This window comes from Conger conger, chromosome 16 (genome assembly GCF_963514075.1).
Source record: "Conger conger chromosome 16, fConCon1.1, whole genome shotgun sequence".
Classification (NCBI taxonomy): Eukaryota; Metazoa; Chordata; class Actinopteri; order Anguilliformes; family Congridae; genus Conger; species Conger conger.
Window position 1 is genome coordinate 7,815,868 of NC_083775.1, and position 27,646 is coordinate 7,843,513.

A 27,646-nucleotide genomic window follows, 5' to 3' on the forward strand; every position below is an offset into this window, starting at 1 on the left:
GGTGGTGTTGGGTTCAAAGCCTCTGTTTAGCGAGGGACGCCCAATGCCCAATGGCCGGTTCTTCTGTCACGGTATATCGTCATGGTGACAGGTATCCAGGTCCTACCTCCTGAAGCAAGGGGCCTCAATATCGATCGCACTGAAACAAAATTTAGACTACCCTTCCCAGCAGAGCAAGGCTGATACCCACGTCTTATAGCCTCACAGTGTGGCCACAATGCCTGGAACCCCACAATAGGATTGCGTGTAGATTACCGAAGCTTCAAAAATGACAGAAGGGGTGCATTGTGGGATCCCTCCCGTTCGCGCATCACTCTGTAGCTTTAACACGGGAAGAGGGACGAGTCATAGGGCACACCTGACTGGCCATTCAACGCTTTAAAAACTCATTGGGGTTTGTAGTTCTTGATCTATAAATAGAGTAATAAACTACATTTCCCAAAATGCCGTGTCTTTGCAGATTCAGGTAGCTTACATAAGAAGACTACCACAGAAGGAGAACGTAGAGAAGCTAGGCATGAGAGAGAGCCTGCTGGCCAGTATTTACAGCTGACAAGAGTCTGTGCTTGAAAGGCAACGTATCTTCATATGTTTAAATTCGTATGCTTCTTTAAATTAATATTATTATTCATTTATTTACCTGGAAAATAAAAGCTTCAAGACATGAACTGCTGTTTTCAACTACTCACAATTTTCCAGTATCATTATTAGTTACAGAACCCCCCCCCCCCCAAAAAAAAAAAAAAAAAACCCCAAAACAAAACAATAAAAATAATCAATACTCATGTTAAAAAGACTGAAGGACCATAAAGTGCACCCTTATTAGAAATTCGCTGTATTTTACTGCAGCAACCATGAATATTAAAAAGAAACAATGACTGTAAAAACTCACAGGATGTCATTCCTCAGTAGGAATAGTTTGCCTTCCTGTTGTTCGTGATCTTTCAATGCTACAGGAAGCATCTTCACACGTACGTGACCGTCTCCACTTCTTTAAGTGCGGGTGGGGGTGGGGGGTGGGGGGCATCTGCAAACTTTGGTACTTGAGACATCTGGATAAACCGCAAAAGGCCAGATCTGACACGCGAGCCACGTAGCGCCTGAATCGAGAGTCGGGAAGCGAGAGTTACTGCATCCTCGTGCGTGCGGTGTCAGCCGGGGGGTGGGGGGGGGGTGGGGGAGGAAGGCGACTCACACCGGGGCCGTGTTCTGGAAGTCGTCACGTCACACTGATGACCTCATGGGGGAGTATGACTGCGGTGTGCACGACACAGCGCCATAGCAACCCTGCAGTTGGCACATCAAAGCACGTACACACCCTCCATTTGCACATTTGCAAGTCCTGACGATCTGATTGGGGGGACGCGGGCGGGGAAGGGGGGGGCACAGTGCTTGATATAGCCTGTGACCTTCAGCATCCAGGGACAGATGCTACCAGACTGAAAAAACTGACGATCGCCGGCTATCCACTAAACACAGGGAAGTGCGTCTCTGTTTGTGGCGAGTCACCCCGAGATGCAACGTGGCCGCCCCCTGCTGTCGGAACCTCGCAAGTGTTTTTTCCCGGCAGGTGGCATTCTTGCCGCAGAGGCAAAAGGCCGAGAGAAACACGGAACCACTGTATGCTGTTTGGAGCGCGTTAACCTGTAGTCCATCAAAAACAGCAACTAAAATGAATGAAGGTACAATGCTGTATGTTTTAACGGTGAAACCTGATCATAGTATTCAAGTAATGTGAAATTTGTAAATGCCCCCCCCAAGGAAACATTTCAAGGTCAGCTGCATGCATCTTCCAACCATAAAATAAAGTCAATAGCAAAAAAAAAAAAAAACCCAAATGAAAATACAAAAAATACAGTCAAACAATATATGCATATATATATTTATAACTTAAAATGATATTTTTTTTTCTTTTCTAAATACAAGCTTGTCTTGAGTTATCTTTATTGTTACATTTACAGTACAGAACATAGCAATCACATTTCCTTAGTTTTTTGTTTGTATTTTTCGTTTTTAAGACCGATAATGGATGTCAGTTAGTCTCCCCCAGGCTGTGGCTCCCCTTTGGGGACTCGTACACAGGGGGGTAGGAGGGGGGCGGGGTTGGATGCTTCCGCCAGCTTCTGGAAACCCAGGCCAGTGGGAATTCCACGGGCTTCGAGCTCTGTGCTTATTGCCGACTTCACGGTTGCTACAGAAACGTACGCGTGAGGGCAGCCATTTGTGTGCAGACTGTACAAGCCATTAGTCAGCGCTAACCTGCCTTTAGCAAGCGCTAACCTGCCGTTAGCAAGCGCTAACCTGCCGTTAGCCAGCGCTAGCCTGCCATTAGCCAGCGCTAACCTGCCGTTAGCAAGCACTAGCCTGCCTTATCAAGCTAGCCTGCTGTTAGCAGCGGTAAGGGAAGCAGCAATAATTAAAAAAGAAAAGAAAAGATTGCCGATTCCAAACCTTTTAAGTACAGCATCCCCCCCCCTCCCCCCCCCCCCGAATCAATGAAAAGCACACTGACGCCTGACACATTCCTCATGCCGGGCGTGAGGGCGAGTATTTACAGTCCTTAGCGGCCTCCGTGAAACGGAACCCGGTCTCGGCGGTTTCAGACCCGCCGGGTTTCTTTGGGTCGAGTGTCGAGTCTCAGCCCACGGAGCGGTCGTCCGGCCGCGTTCAGGCGCTTCAAATCGAGAGCCGCGCGCGACGTTCCCCCGATCTGATCCCCCCCTCCCTCCCTCCCTCCCTGTCTCCCTCCCTCCCTCCCTCCCCCCCCCGCGAGTCCGTCCTCTACACGTTGGACTCCACGAACGGTCTCTTGGTTTGATGGGCGAGGTGGGGCCCTGGCGGGGTTCGCGGGAGAGCTGGCGGTACACGCTGTCCTGGTACACCTGCGCCACGGGCAGCGTCCGCGCCACCTTCACGTCCGGGTACGTGGGCGCCTGGATCTCGCCGGCGGGCAGGTAGTAGTCCTCCTCCAGCAGGTGGCCGTTCTGGGCGTTGTTGGTCTTGTTGTAGTAGGCCATGTTGCCGAGCGACGTGGGCGGCTGTAGGAGGGGCCCGGGCCCCGCCCCCGGCTGGTGCTGGCCCGCGCCGCCGGAGGAGGAGGGGCTGACGGCCATGTCGAGCGAGGACACGGCCCAGGGGCGGCCGGGGCGGCGGCAGGTACTGCGTGTGCGTGCGCGCCGTCTTGTCGATCACGGCCCATGAAGGGCGTGGTGCGGGAGCGGGACGCCTCGCCCGCGTAGCCCCCGGCCCCGGCCTGCGGCGGGGACACGGGCGACAGCTCGTCGCAGTAGCTCTCGTACGCCGGGTTGAGCAGGATCTCCAGGCCGCGGAAGCCCGGCGCCAGGCTGCTGGCGGAGGGCGAGAAGCGCAGCCCCACGCTCTGGGAGTGCATGAGCGGCCGGGGCGGGTGGTGGGGCTTCATCTCGGCGGGGCTGGCGCTGACGGGCCGCCGGGCGGCGTGGTGCGTGTTCTCCGGGGAGCCCATCAGGCAGGGCTGCCTCTCCAGCTCGCCGCGGGACACGGGGTAGTACGCGGCCGACTGGCTGCGGCTGATCTGCGGCGTCTGGCCGTAGCGGCCGCCCCTGTAGGCCGAGGAGGGCCGCGACGGGAGGTCCTCCCTCCCCAGGCCCGACTCCACCCCCGGCCCGGCGCCCGGGCCCCCCCGGCCCCCCGGCTGGAACAGGGCCCCTGCGCTCAGGCTGGCCTGCACCTGGGCCAGGGACCGGCCGTCCAGGGAGGGCTGGTACACCAGCCGGGCCCCCTCCTCGCCGGGGTAGCGGGCGCACATGGACTGGGAGATCTGGCCGTACGCGGAGCTGCCCAGGGCCGCCTGCCCCGTGCGCACGATGTGGGCCTGGGAGGCCTGGGGCCGGGCGGGGAGGGGCACGGGCACGGGGCCCGGCTGGGGGCTCAGCTGGAAGGAGCGCTGGCTGCTCAGCTTGGACAGCGGGGATTTGGGCCGGGCCGGGAGGGCAGGGGCTCCGGCGGGTAGCGCACGGGAGAGCCCGGCTGGGCCCGGTACAGGCCCATGCCGTCGGCCGGGGGGGCGGGGGCCCCGGCCCAGTACTGCGGGGCCCGCCGCAGCGGGGAGGGCGGGGGGCTCCCGTACTCCGCGGGAGGGGGGCTGTAGCGGTAGGAGGCCTGGTGTCCCGGGGGGGAGTGGGGGGGCGAGCCGCGGTAGTGGGAGTTGTGGTGGGTGGGCGACAGGGTCGGGGAGGGGGGCTGGTAGCCCTGCTGGAGGGGGCGGGGCGAGGTGGAGGGGGGGCTGGGGCGGAAGTCGAAGGCCTGGCCCCCACCGGAGAGGTAGGCGGAGTCGCGGGGCCCCGGGGAGGGCGGGCCCAGGGGGTCCCGCTCCAGGTAGTCCTCCTCCTCGAACAGGTCCTGCACCGGCTCCATGTCGTCCAGCCGTGGCTCGGGGGGCGGGGGGCGGGGCGGGGGGCGGCGGGGCGGCCGCGGGCGGGGGCGGCGGCTCCAGGTCCTGTTGCTGGGAGACCTGGCGGCACTCCTCCTCCACCCGCACCAGCAGCCTCTGGATCTCACGGCTGCTGGGGACACAACGACAGCGCCTCACTCAGGTCCCTCCAGCGCCGCGGGGAACTGCCTGAGAGAGGGAGGGAGGGGGGGGGAGGGAGGGGAGAGAGGGAGAGAGAGGGGGGAGGGAGGGGAGGGAGGGGAGGGAGGGAGAGAGAGGGGGAGGGGGGGAGAGAGGGGAGAGAGAGGGGGGAGAGAAGGGGGAGGGAGGGAGAGAGAGGGTGAAGGGGGTAAGAGGAGGAAAGAGTAGGAGAGAGGTGGAGAGAGAGGGAGTGAAAGAAGGAGGGGTAACAGAGAGAGGGAGGGAGACACAGGATGGATGGAGCAGGGGGATGATAGGAACGATTTAAGGTGAAAAGGGCCAGTGAAAGAGAGGGAGAGAGAGAAAGAGAGGGAGGGAGGGCGAGCAGAAGACGACAGAACACCATGACATCAGAGATGATTTATCAAGATGAACATACACAACAATCAGGAGAAACACGGAGAGAGAGAGAGAGAAAAAAGAGAGGAGGAGAGAGGGAAAGAGAGTACTTTAGCACAAAGACACCACTTGTTATCAGATAACAATCCTGCACAGTGTACATGTACTAATAAAAAAATAATTAGTAATATCTTCTGGGTACAAATCAGTAATGTTTTTTGTATGAAACACAAACTATTAAGAGTCTACTGCTGTACTAAGAGCGGTCACCCAAAAGACAAAAAAAAGACCCAGAATGTGAAATCAAACAAAACATGTCAGGTATGACTCAACACAGGAGTGTAAGAAAGGAAATGACATAAGCTCTTTCCTCAGCGACACAAAATGGCCGAATCTGGGAAAAAATGGGGAGTGAACCCCGCCCGGAGTGCCAAGGCGGGGTGCTCAACGTTCTGGGGGCTCATGACGCCATTTTGGGGGGAGGGGGGAGGGGGGAGGGGGTTTAAATGTTTGCTAAAGAATGGCGGAAGACACATTACGTATTTCCTAAATTTGAAAAAGTTAACAGTTTATCGATCAAAACCTGTGGACAGTGTGAGGTTTTACTTGGGGGGTGATGCGGTGTGCCTGGGGCGGGGGTCAAAGGGCAGGGTTTGGGTGGAGCTGCAGTGGACACAGCGGCCGGAGGGGCTCCCTGTCTGTCTGTCTGTCTGTCTGTCTGTCTGTCTGTCTGTCTGTCTGTCTGTCTGTCTGTCTGTCTGACTGTCCCTCCCTGTCGGGTTACCTGCTGCTGCGCTTGGCTCGTGCTCGGGTGTAAAACGCCTCGTATGATTTTGGTTTCAACTCTAGAGCCTTGGTGGCAAACTCCTCAGCCATTCCAAAGTCCTGCAAGCAACAACAGGGCCAACAGTCATTCACCAGGGCAGGCAAGAGGTCCCCGCACACTCCCCCCACACTCCCGGAGAAGAACCCCCAAATTTACACACACAGCCCAACCGCTCCCGCACATACGCGCGCACGGACAAACGCGCACAAACACAAAAACACACACACACACACACACACACACACACACGTCCGTACGCCGTCTCTCCCTCGGCCCTTGGTTTACCTGTCATGATTACTGATGTCTGCAGACTGATTGATTGATTATGTCTGCAGACTGATTGATTGATTATGTCTGCAGACTGATTGATTATGTCTGCAGACTGGCTGATTATGTTTGCAGACTGGCTGATTATGTTTGCAGACTGGCTGATTAAGTTTGCAGACTGGCTGCTTATGTCTGTAGACTGATTGATTGATTATGTCTGCAGACTGACTGACTGGTTGTGTCTGCAGACTGACTGATTGATTATGTCTGCAGACTGACTGATTGATTGTCTGCAGACTGACTGATTGGTTATGTCTGCAGACTGACTGATTGGTTATGTCTGCAGACTGACTGATTACGTCTGCAGACTGACTGATTACGTCTGCAGACTGACTGAAAACTGCGGCCACAGCAAGTTTAATGGCTTAGCTTTGACCGCGTCATCTCTAATCGGAAAAGTCCCCGATTGGCTGTCTATGGAGGCGCCACCCCCCCCCGTCCCGGCCTGCCTGGACGCTCGCTGACCCTGCGTTCTCCTCAGCTGACCCTCCCGCCAAATCCCCCCAAAATCATGAGCGCCAACAAAGGAACCAAACCAAACGGGAAAAGGAATGAGATGCGGGAATGGGGGAGTTCTGGAATGGCAGCAATTTGTTTCAGTCTCTATGGTGCTTTAAAAACTGGGTTCAGTCTCTATGGTGCTTCAAAAACAAGCTTCAGACTGTATGGTGCTTTAAAAACAATGTTCAGACTGTATGGTGCTTTAAAAACAAGGTTCAGAGTCTCTGGGGCTTTAAAAACAAGGCGCAGTCTCGTTGGTACTTTAAAAACAGGCTTCAGACTCCACAGTGCTTAAAAAACAAGCTTAATCTCTATGGTACTTTAAAAAACAGGTTTCAGTCTCTATGGTGATTTAAAATCAGGGGTTCCCAAGCTTTCAGAGCCCGTCACCCACTTCACCTCAAAAACACTGTCTGTGACCCTTCGCTTAGCAAAACACAGCTTGCCATCTTTTCAAAATATAGAATTGAAATTTCTTTAACTTGTGCCAAAACACCTGGATGTGCAATATTACCTAGGACAGCGCATTCACAGAGGTCAACTTAGCCGCACGTGTGTTTATATGTATGCAATTGAAATTCAAAGGTATAAAACGTATCGTCTCTCTACAGCTTGACCTGACTCTGTTTGGGAACCCCTGCCTTAAAAACCAGTCTCTTCCTCTTTACACAAATTAAATGCTAACGTCACCCCTGCGTAGGAACACATTCATATACATATACAGACACACGGTTACGATACACATCCACAGCATGTTATCTGGCCTCTTACTGGGGGCTATTTCATGAAACAGCATTACTGAGTTAGCTGGAGTAAAACCCAGAAGAGCTTTTTTAAGCTTCTGTCCATGTTCTACATTTGAGAGGATTCTGGGTTCTGCTCAGTGCACTTATCCAGCTAACTGCGTAATCCTGCTTCGTGAAACAGGGCCCTGAACAGGGATTTAGCCCCGGTCGATTTTTAGTGTAGTTTTATTTTCGGGCCGTTCAATATAGATTCACACTTCGTAGACACAAATGTTAAGTATCTGACCAGGTCCCTACTTTCCAGCCGTTTGCAGTGTTCAGCTGTCCACACCAAGAACTATAACTATAAATGACACACATGTGAAAGATAACGTTCTGTAAATAGCTATTTTGAACATGAACCTTTAAAATTGGGATGGATTTTGATTGGTTGTCAGTGTTTCTATTGTTCATGCAGCTGGAAAAGAAATCGCTCTGAAAGTGATCCCAACGATATCGTTCGTCACTGTTGTTGTCCTAATAGTTGTGGTGCGGACTGCACCATCCACTTGAGTTCAGTTGAATGATAAAGTCATAGTTATAGTTCTTGGTGCGGACGGGCTGTGTGTGGAGAGCTGGTGTGAGCAGGTGTTTGTTCACACCAGTTACCATGGCTACATGATCTAATGGGCTGAATACACCAACCCTGGTACACCAGCACATTAGATCACAGTAAAGCCACACAAATATCCATTACGTGACAGATAACAGAGGGAGTATGAATGGATCCATCTGTCTGAGTGTCCGTCTGTCAACCTATCTGTTCATTCTTTCTATCCAAACTGTGTGTGTATCTGTCTCTTCATCCATTCTATCCAAAGTGAGTGTGTGTGTGTGTGTGTGCGTGTTGGTGTATGTGTGCGTGTGAGAACGAGTGTGCGGGTGCGTGCGTATGCGTATGTGTGTGTGTGTGCGTGAGAGCGAGTGTGCGTAAGTGTGTGTGTTTGTGAGTATGTGTGTGTGAGTGCGCATGTGTGTATGTGTGTGAGAGAGAGCGAGTGTGCGTAAGTGTGTGTGTTTGTGCGTATGTGTGTGTGTGTGTGCGAGTGTGTGTGTGCGTGACTCACATTCATTTTCCTCCTGCAGCGGGACAGGTTGAGCAGCAGTGACACTTTGAGCTCTCTGAAGGTCTTGAGGTCCTCGCTGAAGCCCTCCCGCGGGAACTTCTTCAGCGCATACTGGTAGCGCTGGGCCGCCTCCTTCACCTTCCCCTTCTGCGGAACACACCAGAGAGGCGTTCGGGCGTGGCTCACACCAGAGAGGCGTTCGGGCGTGGCACACGCGGCCTCAGAACCGCTGCCTGCCTTTCCTACGGGGTTTGGTATAGTATTCCCCGGGACGCCTGAGGAATATTACGAGTACGGGACAGAGCTGAGATACTCAAGCCACGCTTTCATTTAAAACATTTTCGCAACTGCCATCTTGACACTCAAACCATGCTTTTATTTTTTGTTTTTTCCTGTTGCCCTCCAGATACTCAAAACACACTTTTATATTCCTGTTGCTGTCCTGATGCTGAAATCACGCTTTTAATTTTTAATTTTCCTGTTGCCCCCCAGATGTTCAAAACACGCTTTTAATTTTCCTATTGCCGTCCTGATGCTGAAACCACGCTTTTAATTTTTTATTTTCCTGTTGCCGTCCTGATGCTGAAACCAAGCTTCTATTTTTTTATTTTCCTGTTGCCCTCCAGATGCTCAAAACACACTTTTAATTTTCCTGTTGCCGTCCTGATGGTCAAACCACGCTTTTATTTTAAAATTTTCCTGTTGCCCTCCAGATGCTCAAAACACGCTTTTATATTCCTGTTGCCGTCCTGATGCTCAAACCACGCTTTTATTTTTTAATTTTCCTGTTGCCCTCCAGATGCTCAAAACACGCTTTTATATTCCTGTTGCCGTCCTGATGCTGAAACCACGCTTTTAATTTTTAATTTTCCTGTTGCCGTCCTGATGCTGAAACCAAGCTTCTATTTTTTTATTTTCCTGTTGCCCTCCAGATGCTCAAAACAGGCTTTTAATTTTCCTGTTGCCGTCCTGATGCTCAAACCACGCTTTTATTTTTTAATCTTCCTGTTGCCCTCCAGATGCTCAAAACACGCTTTTATTTATTTATTTTCCCGCCGCCTGCTCTTTATGAGCTCATTAATGCTGACAGCATGAAAACACTCTCCATCCCCGGGGGTCCATCCCGCCAGCTGCCTCTCCTACCCCCCCCCTACCGCCCCCCCCCCCCTGGTCTCCAGGGCACCGGCTGTCTTACATAGCTGCCAAATGATTCGGCTGTTGCGTCCACAGTTTTTCTTAAATTGGGATTTCTTTATCGCAATTCCGATCGGCCAACTGGTGTTTGGGAATTGAGGGTGTGACCCGCCAGATGCGGGCGACTGCACCCTTAATGGAATGTAACCCGTCTGCAAAAAACTCTCCAGTGCTAAGCTAATATTTTAAAAAGCATCGATGTTGGTGGTCCATTAACTCTGGTGAAGACTGCCTTAACGCGGCGCTTCTGGACGGTCAAAGTCGCACACTTGTGGCTTCGGGACAATGCACAAGTGTGCTGTATGTGATGACCTTTTGGGTTTAAACTGGGGCACTGAACTGAATCTCATCATTTCCTCAAGCAAAACATACCCTCCTTCAGCTTCCTCAGACATTTAAATAGACTGAGCAGGGCATTGAGAGAATATTAAAAGCAAAGCAGAGCTCTTAAAATGAACTGGAATGGGCTGATTGAAGCAGGACTGTTCATTGAAAGGATCTTCATGCATAAACTTGGAACAAGGGTCAACGATTCATTTTTTGCCAGAAGACAGTGTACGGATTTCAGCTGGGAAAATAAATTGGTTCTCATATTGAGAGGAAGAGCTTGCCCCAGCCTTTCCCATCCTGGAAAATACAGATTTAATAATCCTTCAAGGCGTAAGATCACAAAAACACGCGATTAGAATGCTCTGAACTGAACATTCTAACGCTGACGTCACAATCACAACTGGCAATGGAGCTCTAGAACACTGGCTTCTAGAAAAATTCCAGAAAGAATGTGGGCTTACAAAATGTGTGTGTGTGCGTGTCTGTGTGCGTCTGTGTGTGCAGAATTCAGGGACGGAGCCTACCTTATAGAAGCTGTCCCCTTCCTCGATCAGCTTGCTCAGGAGGATAATCATGATGTCAGGTTTCGAGGTGGCCATTGCCCATGTCGCCGGACCTGCAGCGAACAGAATGCATGATGGGAAAAAAGTACATGAGAGAGAGAAGGAGAGAAAGGGAAAAGGCAACTAAATAGACGCATAGACTAATACAGCAATGCGGAAAAAAAACAGCATAGAGAAGCAGGCATATACAGTGCCCTCCGTAACGTTTAGGACAAAAGATCATGTCATGATTGGCCTCTGATTTTCCACAATTTTAGATTTGGAATCACACAATTAACATGTGGCTAAAGTGCACAGGTTGCATTAAAGGGTATTTTTATACATTTTGGCTTCACCATGTAGAAATTACAGCAGGGTTTATACATACATTGTGGTGCCATAATGTTTGGGACACATGGTGTCCCAGGTCTTTGTAATGCAGGTATAAGAGGGCTCTCAGCGCCTAGTGTTTTCTCTAGTCTTTCGATCACCTTTGGAAACTATTATTGCTGTTAAAGTTGTGCCAATGAAAGTCAAAGAAGCCATTGAAACAAGAAACTGAGAAACAAAAATAAAACAATTAGAGACATTGGCCAAACCTTACCAAAATCAAATGTCAATTGGAACATAATTAAGAAGAAAGATAGCACTATTGAGCTTGCTAATCGCAAAAGGACTGGCAGGCCAAGGAAGACCTCCAGAGCTGATGATGGAAGAATTCTGGCCATAATAAAGAAAACTTTGGGCTAATTTCACAAGATATTCTGTTAATATCGTATGTCACTGGTAATCTATGGCCACTTTTTAAAACTTCATTATGCATGCCATAGTTCTGATTTCATATTGCATTTGTAGTGTACTGCGCTGGAAAATGTTCTTTTGGAACAGTGGATTTTGCGTGTGTGTGTTTGTGAGAATGTGAGAGAGAGTGTGCGTGTGTGTGTAACAGAGAGTGTATGCATGTGTGAGAGAGTGTGTGCGTGTGTGTGTTTGTGTGAGCGTGTGAGAGTGTGTGTGTGTTTGTGTGAGTGTGCATGTGTGTGTGCGTGTGTGTGTTTATGTGTGTGTGCGTGTGTATGTGAGTGTGTGCGTGTGTATTTGTGTGTGAGTATGTATGTGAGTGTGTGCGTGTGCTTGTGTCTGCGCGTGTACATGTGTGTGCGTGTGTATGTGTGTGCGTTTATGTACATGTGTGTGCTTGTGTATGTGTGTGTGTTTATGTACATGTGTGTGCTTGTATATGCGTGTGCGTTGATGTGAGTGTGTGCGTCCGTGTGCGTCCCTCTGCGTGTGTAAAGCCTGCCTGACTTGCTGAGCCTAAATAAACACACAAGGACAGGAAGAAGCCAAGATGGCCGTCGCGGAGAGGCGTTGCCTGCTGTGCTTTACCTCGGGGGCGACTGGGGAGGGTCTGACATCCTGGTACCAGAGACAAGGGCGTGGCCAGGGAGAGGGGGCCGTGAGTGACGCGGGTATGTGTGGGAGGAGTTAGTGGCAGAGCGGCATGGGGAGGACAGCCAAAGGACACAGGTGAGTGTGCGAGAGAGAGAGAGAGAGAGAGACGGTGAGCGGAGGAGAGGTGGAGAGGTGGAATGAGAAAAAGAAAGAAGCAGCCGTGAGAAGCGGGGTAAAGCACTTCAGCAAAAAACAAACAGAAGAAGAAGAAGAACGCTCGCCTGCATCCCAGAACCACCGCTCCGGGACCGGCAGGACCCTCGAGGGTTAAAACACACAACAGACCGGGGGCGGAGCATTGGGGAGGGGGGCGGGGAACACCCAGAGAGGCTGACCAATGGGATTCCCAGGGAGCGGAGAGGGGAAAGGGGGAGGTGGCGTCCATGTTGGCTCGAGCTTATGGGTTCTGGATCTTTACCGTCTTTCGGATGAGATGCTGAAGCTCACTCACTGCGGTCATTAAAGATCCCGAGACACTCCTAGGGGGTTCCTCGGTGTCCTGGCTAAATTCCCAACCCTGGCTCTTTCAGCCTGCCACCTGATCATCCCCTGATTCAATTGAAAACATTGTTTTCTCCCTCTCCACCTGAGCTAATGTGTGGTGACCATTCATGGCACAAAATGGCTGCCGTTGCATCACCCAGGTGGGTGCTACACATCGGTGGTGGTTGAGGCGAGTTCCCCCTGTGACAAAAGAGCTATATATGTAACTACCTATTTATCTTCCAATCCTAGCCTTTTGTTCATCTGCAGTCTAAGTGGCTCTGGGTAGGAGTGTCAGCTAAAAGCCAGAAATATCAATGTAACGGGTGCCAGTCTAAGAGCTCACACCACTTCACCATCAGAGCTTGAAGAAAACCCTGCTTTATGCGCACATTATGGGTTTCACGTTTTATAAAGTGAATACCAGCCATTCTGCTTTCACATGTAAACATGCAGAATGTGGTGCAACTGCAATCAGAACCAGCCTCAAGCTTCATCTGGGAGTTTTAACTGCTACATATGCAGCGGTTTATCCAGCAGCCATACCCAAAGAGGCTTCTGGAAAACCAAAGGGAGGATCTGTGTGAGCATGCATGTGAGTGTGTGTGGGTGTGGGTGTGTGTGTGTGTGTGTGTGCATTGTGTGTTTGTGCATTGTGTGAGTGTGTTTATCAGAGTGCACGTGGTGTGTGTGTGTGCATGTGTGTTTGTGTATGTGTATGAGCGTGTGTTCATTGTGCAAGCATGTTTATGCTTATGAGAGAGTGCATGCATTGTGCGAGTGTCAGTGCATGATGTGTATGTGTGTGTGTGTGTGTGTGTGAGCACGTGCGAGAGTGTGAGTGAGTCGAGTGTGTGTGCGTGAGCGTACGCGTGTGTGTTCTGAGAGCATGCGTTTCCACGGCGATGGCAGGGGGGGCTCGTACCGATCTTGGCGCCCTTCTTCAGCAGGGCCACCACCACGGACGTGTTCCTGCAGCCCACGGCCCGGTCCAGCGGACGCATTCCGCTGTAGTCCACGTGCTCGATCATCGCCCCGTGGTCCACCAGGAACTGCACCTGCAGGGGGAAAAGGGCCTGCTTTAAACAGAGGGAGAGCACACAGTCCTCCACGTGTGTCTTCTTCACTGCATTCGGACAGGGGAGCAGAGAGGGGAGGCTTTAGGGGGAAAAGGGCCTGGCTTTAAACAGAAGGAGAGCACACAGTCCTCCACATGTGTCTTCTTCACTGCATTCAGACAGGAGAGCAGAGAGGGGAGGCTTTAGGGGCAAAAGGGCCTGCTTTAAACAGAAGGAGAGCACACAGTCCTCCACGTGTGTCTTCTTCACTGCATTCGGACAGGAGAGCAGAGAGGGGAGGCTTTAGGGGGAAAAGGGCCTGGCTTTAAACAGAAGGAGAGCACAGAGTCCTCCAGGTGTGTCTTCTTCACTGCATTCGGACAGGGGAGCAGAGAGGGGAGGCTTTAGGGGGAAAAGGGCCTGCTTTAAACAGAAGGAGAGCACAGAGTCCTCCAGGTGTGTCTTCTTCACTGCATTCAGACAGGAGAGCAGAGAGGGGCGGCTTTAGGGGCAAAAGGGCCTGCTTTAAACAGAAGGAGAGCACACAGTCCTCCACGTGTGTCTTCCTCACTGCTTTCAGACAGGAGAGCAGAGAGGGTCACAGTAGAGATGGGATCACGGTACATAGGGCACCATGACGAGGAACAGACCACCCCCCGGTTGAATGTTGGGCGGGGGGGGTTGTATATGAACCCCTATGGGCCACATCATTACGGGTCTCGCCAGGAGAGTGCTCATGTTTGATAAAATGAAGAATAACGGGGCAGAGGGGTGCAGAGGGAACAGAAAAAATGAAAGAATCAGGAGCGTCTTTCCTTGTGGGAAAAAATGCGGTTCTGAGCATTCTCACACAAAATGGCCGCCATGCCTTGCCAAGCTTCCCCCCTTCACTGTAAAGCACTATAAAAACCTGAATGAAATTAAATATATGAGAATAATAATAAGGATAACAATAATAATTATGATAAATCACCACCATCACCACCTTCAGAGAAAACATTAAAATGATCACCATCACCATACTTCCTTATCTTATTCTGTAAGTAATTGCCATTGTTTTACTGTCACTGAAGTACTGGTTCATTGCTCGTTTACTGTTCTGTGAAGCACTTTGTGCTGCATCCCAAGCAGAAAAGCCTTGATACAGGTGAAGCCCTGACGGTGTGAGGTTAATTCAGGCGTGCGCTCGGTGAACTCACCACCTCCGATGCAGAAAAGCTGCGATACAGGTGAAGCTCTGACCGTGTGAGGTTAATTCAGGCGTGCGCTTGGTGAACTCACATTACATTACATTACATTATTGGCATTTGGCAGACGCTCTTATCCAGAGCGACGTACAACAAAGTGCATACCCATAACCAGGGATAAGTTCGCTGAAAGACCCTAGAGGTAAGTACAATTTCTCACTCACCGTCTCCGATGCAGAAAAGCTGCGATACAGGTGAGGCTCTGACCGTGTGAGGTAGACTGTGAACTCACCACCTCTGATGCAGAAAAGCTTTGATACAGGTGAAGCCCTGACCGTGTGAGGTTAATTCAGGCGTGCGCTCGGTGAACTCACCGTCTGCGATACAGGTGAGGTTCTGACCGTGTGAGGTCGATTCAGGCGTGCGCACGGTGAACACACCACCTCCGATGCAGAAAAGCTGCGATACAGGTGAAGCCCTGACCGTGTGAGGTTAATTCAGGCGTGCGCTCGGTGAACTCACTGCGATACAGGTGAGGCTCTGACGGCGTGAGGTTGATTCAGGCGTGCACTCGGTGAACTCACCGTCTGCGATAGAGGTGAGGCTCTGGCCGTGTGCGGCGGGCTGTGACTCACCACCTCGGCGTCTCCGTAGAAGGCGGCCAGGTCCAGCGGCGTCCGCCCGTTCTTGTCGGCGTGGTCGGTGGCGGCTCCGCGCTCCACCAGACAGCGCACCACCGGGAGGTGACCCTTCAGACACGCCCAGCTCAGGGCCGTCAGCCCCTCCTTATCCATCAGAGACAGGGACGCGCCTGCCGGGGGTCAGGGGTCAGGGGTCAGGGGGTCGCACTACGCATTTCTGTGAGCTCCGCTGAATCTCAGACATTTGAGGCGAAATGGTGCAGTTCTGTGTAAACCTCAAGCAGCTGTTTCTATACACCGTGAATAGCCGTTTTAACTAAAAAGAAATAAAAGGCAGTGTGTCGTGTTGAGAGAGGCAGAAAACCCTGAGGGGCCTGTTCTAGTCCCAGAATGCATCTGTTCTGTCCCCCACACTGCACCCGTTCTGTCCCTCACTGCACCTGTTCTGTCACAGGGTGCACCTGTCCTGTCCCAGAATGCACCGGTTCTGTCCCAGAATGCACCTGTCCTGTCCCAGAATGCACCAGGCCTCACCTTGCGCCAGTAGGAACTCGGCCGTGCCCAGGTGCCCCTCTGACGCCGCCATCATGAGCGGGGTGCGACCCTGCTTATCCGCCATGTTCACATCCGCCCCGTGAGTCAGCAACAGGTCCACAATCTGAGAGAGAGAGAGAGAGAGGGAGGGAGGGAGAGGGAGGGAGGGGGAGGGGGAGAGAGAGGGAGGGAGGGAGAGGGAGAGGGAGGGGAGGGAGAGAGGGAGAGAGGGAGAGAGGGAGGGAGAGAGAAAGAGGGAGGGAGAGAGGGAGAGAGGGAGGGAGAGAGAAAGAGGGAGAGAGGGAGAGAGAAAGAGGGAGGGAGAGAGGGAGAGAGGGAGGGAGAGAGAAAGAGGGAGGGGGAGAGAGGGAGAGGGAGAGAGAGGGAGGGAGGGAGGGAGGGAGGGAGAGGGAGGGAGAGAGAGAGAGAGGGAGGGAGAGGGAGAGAGGGAGAGAGGGAGGGAGAGAGAAAGAGGGAGGGAGAGAGAGGGAGGGAGGGAGGGGAGAGAAGGAGGGGGAGAGAGGGAGAGGGAGAGAGAGAGAGAGAGAGAGAGAGAGAGGGAGGGAGAGGGAGAGGGAGGGGGAGAGGGAGGACAGGGAGACAGGGAGAGAGATCGTTCTCGTTACCACAATGCTGTTTGTGTTCCAATTCCTATTCCTCTTGCTGTGTGTACTCTTTGGAAATATAATTTAGCATTTTGAACTGGAGAGAGAGAGAGAGAGGGGAATAGAGAAAGATGGAGGGAGAGAAAGAGGGAAAGATTGAGGGAGAAAAAGAGGAGGCAGGGGGCAGAGAGGGGGCAGGAGAGGGAGACTGGGAGAGAAAGAGGGAGAGATAAGAGGCAGAATGGAGAGCTGATGAGAGGGAGTGAGGGGAGAGAGAGGGACAGAGAAGGAGGGAGAGATAGGAGGCAGAGTGGAGAGCTGATGAGAGGGAGTGAGGAGGAGAGAGAGGGATAGAGAAGGAGGGAGAGATAGGAGGCAGAGTGGAGAGCTGATGAGAGGGAGTGAGGAGGAGAGAGAGAGGGACAGAGAAGGAGGGAGAGATAGGAGGCAGAGTGGGGAGCTGATGAGAGGGAGTGAGGATGAGAGAGGGAGGGAGGGAGAGGGAGAGATAGGAGGCAGAGTGGGGAGGGGGGGAGCCCCACCTGCCAGTGGCCCTGCCGCACGGTGCTGAACAGCGGGACGATGCCGCGGCGGTTGGGCTGCCCCACGGCGGCTCCCTGCTCCAGCAGCAGCCTGCACACCTCCAGCTTCCCCCGCCCGGCTGCTGCTGTCAGCGCTGAGAGAGAGAGAGAGAGAGTTACCACACGCACACCCTAACCCTAACACACACCCCCCCCCACCCCCGCCAGCGCTGAGAGAGAGAGAGAGAGAGAGAGAGTTACCACACGCACACACCCTAACCCTAACACACACACCCCCCCACCCCCACCAGCGCTGAGAGAGAGAGCTGTTACCACACACACACACCCTAACCCTAACACACACCAACACACACCCTAACCCAAACACACACCAACACACACCCTAACCCAAACACACACCAACACACACCCTAACCCAAACACACACCAACACACACCCTAACCCAAACACACCCTACCACACCCGCCGTCAGCGCTGAGAGAGAGAGAGCGCTGTTATCACCCTAACCCTAACCTGCTTAGTCGAATCAACTGTAAGTCGCACTGGATAAAAGCGTCGGCTAAATAACTGTACCGTCCTGTTAAAGGCCCGATTTGAGAACATTTTAAACAGACAGGTGTGGTTTCGGGGCTCTGTGGGGAAACCCTACGGCATCAGAGAGGAGGTCCCCGCTGGGACGACGTGCAGGAGAGATACGGCTCTTTCCTGTTCGTCGGGAGAACAAGCAGGAGAGAAGTAGAAGAGGCAGGGCAAGATCCGTCACTGATAAACCGAAGGCAGGCTTTACTGGGCTAAAACCACTACAGCCAAACCGTACCGAAGAGCCGTATGAAAAGACACGCACGTCAGGCTAGGTGCTCTCCAGCCGTTGCCCTTGACCAAGAGCTGGAGCTGGTCCCCGGGCACTGCACTCCACTGCACTCCACTGCACTCCACTGCACAGCCCAAGGACAAAACCGCACCCCACTGGGGCTCGATAAAGTACGTCCCATCCATCTCTATCAACACCTCTACACTCGGCAGCACAGTTTTAAGCAGCGTTTGAAAAGCGCCGAAACTGAGGCTGAGAGCAACCGCGGCCGCCCACTCCTTCCTTACATAAACGCACTCGCTGGAAGAAGCCCATTGGCTGCCACCTACACCGCGTACTGGCTGTTAAAATGACTCACCTCGACACTGTCTGGCACCCTTCTTCGCACGGAGAGCGCGAATAACAACATCAGAACCTCTCCTCAGATTGATTACGTCCACTTCAACGGGAGCTCGGGCAACGAACACGGCTCGGTATCGCTCCGCTTAATACGCACACTCAAAGCCTCATACATATATTCATAACCCAAATACCTCCGGCGATCAAATTTTAAACTCGTCGAGTTGAAAACCCGATAAAGTCCGCTTCCCTGCATTAGAGATTTTAGGGACAATGCGGAACCCGTTTTGTTGAGACGAGGGTTTGTAAACAGACGTGTTTCGATCTCCTCTGAATCTGAATTTACAGCCATCGCGCATCCAGGCAGTGAAAAGCCTGGCAGAGATTATATGACTATGAATCAACATAAAAACACTGCCAACTCCATCCCCCAGGGCAAGACAACACAGACAAAAAATCTCAATCTCAACAAACACCTTGTTCTTTCGAATGAAAATCTCATTTCAATTACATTTTTGCTAAAGAAGTAAAAAACAATATTGCCAATGAGGTGAGAGACAGTTTGATTCATTTCTAGATTTGCCAAATGGGATAAGTCACTTATCAAGTAACTTTACAGAAAGGAATATGAAAAGTAAGACTAAGCCTCATCAGAAGACTAAAAGACCGAAGCCAGCCCTTTCCTCCAGTGGAACATCAGTGCTGAGTCACCGGCCCTCTGCCCGCCTCTCTCTCACACCTCGCTGAGTGAGACATCCCGGGTCCGTGCGGTTAAACACTGAGCAATCAGATCAGAGACAGGAGCGCTGGTCTCTCTGCAGAGACAGGGGCGTAATGAGAGACTCCAGCTGGAGGATACGCCCACTCCGCCTGGACATGAGAGCGGCAGCTTCAGCACAGACTCATCTTCATCACTCAGCACACTCATCTTCATCACTCCACAGACTCATCTTCATCACTCCACAGACTCATCTTCATCACTCCGCACACTCATCTTCATCACTCCACACAGACTCATCTTCATCACTCCGCACACTCATCTTCATCACTCCACACAGACTCATCTTCATCACTCCACACAGACTCATCTTCATCACTCCGCACAGAAACTCATCTTCATCACTCCACACAGACTCATCTTCATCACTCAGCACAGACTCATCTTCATCACTCCGCCAGGACATGAGCGGCTGCTTCAGCACAGACTCATCTTCATCACTCAGCACAGACTCATCTTCATCACTCAGCACAGACTCATCTTCATCACTCAGCACAGACACATCTTCATCACTCCGCACAGACTCATCTTCATCACTCCGCAGACTCATCTTCATCACTCAGCACAGACTCATCTTCATCACTCCGCCAGTACATTAGAGTGGCTGCTTCAGCACAGATGCATCTTCATCACTCAGCACAGATGCATCTTCATCACTCAGCACAGACTCATCTTCATCACTCCGCAGACTCATCTTCATCACTCAGCACAGACTCATCTTCATCACTCCACCAGTACATTAGAGTGGCTGCTTCAGCACAGATGCATCTTCATCACTCCGCACAGAAACTCATCTTCATCACTCCGCACAGAGCAGACCAGAGCAACTCATCTCCGCACAGAGCAGACCAGAGAAATATCAGACTCTTACCCGTCTCTCTCACACACACACACACACACACACACACACACACACACTCTTACCCGTCTCGCCCCACAGCGTGTCGAAGCTGTTGATCTGAGCGCGCTCCACCTCCTCCTCGTCCTTCTCTGGCAGGTCCAGCAGGTAGGACACGATCTGGAGGGACAAATGTACACGTACACACACACACACACACACATAAATACATGCACACATACACGCCATCATCATGTGCAAATGTACATGCACACAAAAGACCATAGACTGTACACAAAAAATGTTGAGCAAGTGTCTGTGACGTCATCACACAACACACACGCCTGGCCTGGCAAAAAAGCATTCTGGAACCAACGTAAAGAAAATCAGGAAGTTCTCCCGAACCTCATGAAAATGATGTTTATTTACAGGAACGGCAGTTGTCAGAATCACATTAACCGTATCCTGGATTGAGCAGAGTCAGGCTGAGCCCACAACCTGTGCTGTGATGACCCTTCATCCCATGCCAAGCCTGGATCAGGAATGTCCAATACACATTACAGGAGGACGGAGACCATTTTGTGACCCCCTGTCAATAAGGCAGTCACACACTGGCCATCCTGCTGTGACGGAATTAGCAAGTCTGTCGACTCGAGGAGCTCCTGATCTCTCCCTCCCGGCCGCGATTCAACCATCGTACCGACTGATTATCATACTGATGAGATCCAGGATCCTGATCTCCCCCTCCCTGCCACTATCCGACCATCGTACTGACTGATTACAATACTGAGGAGATCCAGGATCCTGATCTCCCCCTCCCGGCCGCTATTCGACCATTCGAATTCGAATTCGACCGACTGATTACAATACCGATTACAGACCCAGGTCAGTGTGGCCAGCAGACACACTGGCATCAGAGTCAGACTTCTTAAGTTTTCCCTGGCAGCTGGAGCCAGAAACGGGGGTAGGGAAACGGAAGAGGGGGGGCGTCCCTTACAGGGGCACGATGAAGTCGAGGTCGTGGACTGAGCGTGTGAGACACGGTGACTCGACTGTGATGCAAACTGTCCCTGATTCATCCGCAAAGTGCTCCCGCACTGTCCTAAAAACACAATAGCTCAACTAATGGGAGACAAAAAAAAAACACCAATTTCAAGTACATTTTCTTGTGGGGGAAATTGTTGACTCTCTCGTATTTTGACTGTATTGCTCCCAATGACTTTCACTGAAGCTGGAGGCTGAAACACCTACACTGAAACTAGGGGACAGCGTCTCTCGACAAGACCAGGAAGTGAGCTTCAGAAACGAAGCCTTGACACAGACATACAAACCCCCTAGTCTGACACGCAAATAGCAACTAAAAAACACATAATTATAGTGTTTATGTATGAAACACGTTAGGGCAACACGTATGGGGAGACATTCGCTCAGGCGGTAAGAGCAGTCGTCTGGCAGTCGGGGGGGGGGGGGGTTGCCGGTTCGATCCCACCCTGTTGTTGAAGTGTCCCTGAGCAAGACACCTAACCCCCTAAATCCTCCCGATGAGCTGGTCGGTGCCTTGCATGGCAGCCAATCGCCGTCGGTGTGCGAGTGTGTGTATGAATGGGTGAATGAGAAGCATCAAGTGCGCAGTGCTTTGGATAAAGGCGCTATATAAACGCCAAACATTTACGTGTCTGGTACCCACCTCGGTGAAGCCCATGCTGGCTGCGGCCACCAGGGCCTGCTGGACGGCCTGGCTCTTGCTGCTGCCCCCCTGCTGCTGGCCCCCCAGGCTCCAGTCGCTCTGGATCAGGAACTTCACCACCTCCAGGTGGCCCCTGAGGGCCGAGTGCACCAGCGCACACTGCCCGTTCTTATCCAGGTGATCCACCTGAGTGCGGGGCCACACGCGGGTACACGCACACACACACATACACACACACATACATACATACATACAGGTACACACACACACACACACACACACACACACACACACACACACACACACACACACACAGGTACACACACACACACATACATACAGGTACACACACACACACACACATACATACACACACACACACACACACACACACAGGTACACATACACGCACACGCACACACACACATACATACAGGTACACACACACACACACACACACATATACACACACACACACACACACACACACATACATACACACATACACACATACATACAGGTACACACACACACACACACACACATACATACATACATACATACATACATACATACAGGTACACACACACACACACATACAGGTACACACACAGGCACGCACACACAGGTACACACACACACACACACACATACAGGTACACACACAGGCACGCACACACAGGTACACACACACACACACAGGTACATACACAAATAAACAAATACGCACATACACAGGCACACACACACACACACACACACAGGTACACACATACACACACACACAGGCACGCACACACAGGTACACACACACACACAGGTACATACACAAATAAACAAATACGCACATACACAGGCACACGCACACATGCACACAAATAGACAATGCCGTTAGTTATGGTTTTGGGATGAATTCAAACAATAAACTTGTTAAATACAAGAAACTGCCACATAAAAATAAATAACAGTTTTCAGTGGAAAGCACCTGCTGGTAGTACCCTAACATGCTCACATAAATAAACTAAACTATAATAATAATCCAATACTTAATATTCATTTGATTTATTTATCCAACTGAGACATCTCAATTTCACAGGGGACTCTGAGTACACATGAATACAGAGACACAAGAATACAAAGCAACATTAAAAATGACAGTGATATTTTTTCACTAGCATTTTTAAACCTGGCTCAAAGGCAATTACGTCTGTCAGCATTACAAGCTACTTAACTGTCTATCCCCCTGTTTGCATGGTGGTGTTATACGTTTACCTTTACGCTTCGTATGACTGATTTGTGTGCTGTTCTGTGCGCTGTTCTGTGCGCTGTTCTGTGAGCTGTTCTGTGTGCTGTTCTGTGCGCTGTTCTGTGCGCTGTTCTGTGCGCTGTTCTGTGCGCTGTTCTGTGCGCTGTTCTGTGCGCTATTCTGTGCGCTGTTCTGTGCGCTGTTCTGTGCGCTGTTCTGTGCGCTGTTCTGTGTGCTATTCTGTGTGCTGTTCTGTGTGCTGTTCTGTGTGCTGTTCTGTGAGCTATTCTGTGTGCCGTTATCCGCTGGTCTGTCTGCCGTCCGCTCTGCCTTGCCCCTGTCCTGATATCCGTGCTTGAAGAGTGATATATTCTTGTGACCTGTTATGTTTGTTGCTTATTTGATTGTCTTGCTCTGGTGACTTGTCTTGTCTTTTAATGGCTATTTCATCTTGCCCAGGGGCCGCAGTTGAAAACTAGCCAGTTAGCGAATACTGGCACCTTTACAGGAATGTTGATTCATGTGCGCAGTGGCTGTAACAATAAACTTGTAAAGATAAAATAATATTGAGTCATTTCTGTGGGCTACAGCAGAGTCAGAGGTGCATGGTGTTGTAGGAGCACAGTGTTGGAGGTGCAGTGTTGGAAGGGCGGCCTGTAGCGTAGTGGTTAAGGTAAATGACTGGGACACGCAAGGTCGGTGGTTCTAATCCCGGTGTAGCCACAATAAGATCCGCACAGCTGTTGGGCCCTTAACCCTGCATTGCTCCAGGGGAGGATTGTCTCCTGCTTAGTCTAATCAACTGTACGTCGCTCTGGATAAGAGCGTCTGCCAAATGCCAGTGGTGGTGATGATGGAGGAGCACAGTGTTGGAGGTGGGCAGTGTTGTAGGGGCACAGTGTTGGAGGAGCACAGTGTCGGTAGTAAACAGTGTTCAAGGCGCACAGTGTCGGTAGTAAACAGTGTTCGAGGCGCACAGTGTCGGAGGGGCACAGTGTTCGAGGTGCACAGTGTTCGAGGCGCAGTGTTCGAGGCGCAGTGTTCGAGGCGCACAGTGTCGGAGGCGCACAGTGTTCGAGGCGCAGTGTTCGAGGCGCACAGTGTCGGAGGTAACCAGTGTTCGAGGCGCACAGTGTGGGAGGTAAACAGTGTTCGAGGCGCACAGTGTCGGAGGTAAACAGTGTTCAAGGCGCACAGTGTCGGTAGTAAACAGTGTTCGAGGCGCACAGTGTGGGAGGGAAACAGTGTTCGAGGCGCACAGTGTCGGTAGTAAACAGTGTTCGAGGCGCACAGTGTCGGAGGTAACCAGTGTTCGAGGCGCACAGTGTCGGTAGTAAACAGTGTTCGAGGCGCTCAGTGTCGGAGGTAAACAGTGTTCGAGGCGCACAGTGTCGGTAGTAAACAGTGTTCGAGGCGCACAGTGTCGGTAGTAAACAGTGTTCGAGGCGCACAGTGTCGGAGGTAAACAGTGTTCGAGGCGCACAGTGTCGGTAGTAAACAGTGTTCGAGGCGCACAGTGTCGGTAGTAAACAGTGTTCGAGGCGCACAGTGTCGGAGGTAAACAGTGTTCGAGGCGCACAGTGTCGGTAGTAAACAGTGTTCGAGGCGCACAGTGTCGGAGGTAAACAGTGTTCGAGGCGCACAGTGTGGGAGGTAAACAGTGTTCGAGGCGCGGCGGAGCACCTTGGCCCTCCGGCGGCACAGCGTGGTGACGATGGGCAGGTGACCGGCGGCGGCGGCGTAGCCCAGCGGGGTGAGGCCGGTCTCGGAGGCAGAGTCCACGGACGCGCCGAACTCCAGCAGCATGGACACGGTCTCGGCGTAGCCCAGGTGGGCGTGCACACACAGCACGGGCGCGTTGTTCAGCACCTCCGTGCGGTAGTTCACATTAGCCCCGCCCAGGATCAGCAGCCGGCTCACCTGCACACACGGTGACAAGCGTGCTATATGAAACGCTATATAATGCTATATAAAACGCTATATAATGCTATATAAATGTGCTATATAAAACGCTATATAATGCGATATAAAAGCTATATAATGCTATATAAATGTGCTATATAAAACGCTAGGTAATGCCATATAAATGCGCTATAAAATGCCTTATAATGCTATACAAATGTGTGATATAAAACTTAACTGAACTTAACTAATGACAAGCAGACTATCATTAATGACAAGTAGGCTAAGTAATGTCATCAAATAACAACAATAACAACTATCGTGATCTTTGGGGTGTAGTGGGGGGATGTTGAGCGTGTAGGTTGCGTGTGGGGGGGGGGGCTACCTTGATGTTGGGGGTGTACAGGTTTCTGAGAGACGACAGTGCAGTGGAGAGCCCCTCTGTGCTGTACGACACCCACAGCCCCTGCAGGACAGACGAGGAAACCCCCACCTTCTTACTCAGGCCCTGAAAGAGAGAACAGACACAGACTCGATCAATCAACGAACCAACCAGCCAATCAACCAATCAACCAACCGATCAACCAACCAATCAATCACTTGATCAATCACTCGATCAATCAACCAACCAACCAGCCAACCAATCAATAAACAGTATGGCTGTCAAACAGGCCTGCAGTCTGAAAACTGTCTTTGGGCCACTGTGGGGAAATGAGTCAAGGTTTTTCCACGGTCCATTAACAGGAAACTGACTGGCAAACCACAAGAGAGAAAGACTCACTTCTCACTTTCAACACCTCAGTTCTCTGTCGTGCTTAAGCCGGAAAGTGATGCTGTGACTTCGTGTGAGAGGGGCTGGGGTGAGGGGTCAGGGGTCAGGGGTCGCCGTACCTTAAAGATATGTGCTTTGAGGATGTGGTGGCCAAGCTCGATGGTCTGCTGCCGGTTCAGCTTGCCTTCCTGCCGGGAGAACCAGAAGGCCAGGAGAGTGTGACCGCTCCTGTGGAGGGAGGGAGAGAGGGAGAGAGAGGGAGATGGAGAGGGAGGGAGGGAGGGAAAGAGGGAGGGATTGAGAGAGAGATGGAGAAAGAGGAAGAGAGAGGGAGGGAAGGAGAGAGAGAAAGAGGGAGGGAGAGAAAGGGAGAGAGAGGGAGGGAGAGAAAGAGGAAGGGATTGAGAGAGAGAGAGAGAGGAAGAGAGAGGGAGGGAGGGAGAGAGAGAAAGGGAGAGCGAGGGAGGGAGGGAGGGAGAGAGAAAGAGGGAGGGATTGAGAGAGAGATAGGGAGGAAGAGAGAGGGAGGGAGAGAAAGGAAAGGAGGGAGAGAAAGAGGGAGAGAGAGAGAGGGACAGGGAGAGGGAGAGGGAGAGAGAGGGGGAGGGAGTGAGAGCCACAGCCATGAGCCTTTCCGGAACAATCTTCCTCTGATACGGAGCACTGGCCTACGCAGGCGTAACTTCTCAGACTTATTCTCCCCTGACATGGTGATGTATGTGAGAGCCTTTAGCCCATCCCCACAGACGTGTGCATATGCTGCATGCTCCAACCAGTCACCCGAGGTAACTAATCAAATTATCAAAATGGTAAATGATTGAGCTATGTTAACAGGGAACAGCCTGCCCATTGGCTGTGCCTCCCTGGCCCCGCCCTTCCCATTGGCCGTGCCTCTGTGGTACCGCCCCGCCCATTGGCCGTGCCTCCCTGGTCCTCCTCTCCCATTGGCCGTGCCTCCCTGGTCCCGCCCCTCCCATTGGCCGTGCCTCCCTGGTCCCTCCCCTCCCACTGGCCGTGCCTCCCTGGTCCCTCCCCTCCCATTGGCCGTGCCTCCCTGGTCCCTCCCCTCCCATTGGCCGTGTCTCCCTGGTCCCGCCCCCCCCCATTGGCCGGCCCTCCTCACCGTGGGTCGCAGAGGAACTTGGTCTTCTCGCCCTCCTCCCTCCAGATGAGCCACTCCCGGAAGGAGGGGTGCACGAACATGCGGGTGCCGTCGCGCCTCTTCACCAGGAACAGCGCCAGGTTGTCCAGCCGCTGCTGGAAGTCGTCCCAGTCGACCGCGCCCTGCACGGAGCCGGCAGTCACCGCCTGGAAGGCCTGCTCGTCCGTCAGCGGGTGCAGCGAGGCCACGGCCACGTTCAGCAGCGGCAGGGCGCGCTCGAACGACGACTGCGTGGGGAAGCGCATGTTGCACTGCAGCAGGTACACCTCCGCCAGGCTCACCGGCACCACCTGGGGGACAAAACCCAGCGGTCACCGTCCGTCTGAGACGGTCAGAGTCCATCTGAGTCCATCTGAGATGGCTACAGTCCATCTGAGTCCATCTGAGAAGGCTACAGTCCATCTGAGGCGGCTAGAGTCCATCTGAGATGGTTACCAGATGACTAGAGTCCATCTGAGACGGCTAGAGTCCATCTGAGACGGCTACAGTCCATCTAAGTCCATCTGAGACGCCTACAGTGCATCTGAGTCCATCTGAGATGGCTACAGTCCATCTGAGTCCATCCGAGACGCCTACAGTCCATCTGAGACAGCTAGAGTCCATCTGAGACAGTTACAGTCCATCTGAGACTGTCAGAGTCCATCTGAGATGGTTACCAGATGGTTACAGTCCATCTGAGACAGTTAGAAATATGATGTATATATGAGTGAAACGGATAATTTGGGGAGAATACCAAAGTCCATCCCCCAACCCCCCCCTGTGATGCATCCTCATTCGAGGTAGAAGTGTTGACATTCTCCCTCAATTATTGGCTAAAGTGGAGAATGGATCCACAAGTTCCCTTACTACAGGGTAGCCTGTAGACCAGTGGTTAAGGTACAAGACTGGGACCCGGGAGGTTGGAGGTTCAAGCCCTGGTGTAGCGATAAGATCTGTGTGGCCATCGGGTCCTTGCGCAAGGCCCTTAACCCCACATTGCTCCAGGGGGGATTGTCCTCATGCTTAGTTTAATCAACTGGAAGTAACTTTGGATAAATGCATCAGCTAAATGACAAACTGTTGTTATAAAATAGCTACTGCAT

The 27,646-nt window shown here is 52.1% G+C and overlaps 1 pseudogene; it reads right to left on the reverse strand.

Moving 5' to 3' along the window:
- Positions 1-2,781: 2,781 nt before the first annotated feature.
- Positions 2,782-27,646, reverse strand: part of LOC133114637 (protein TANC2-like) — a 144,283-nt pseudogene continuing 119,418 nt past the window's right edge.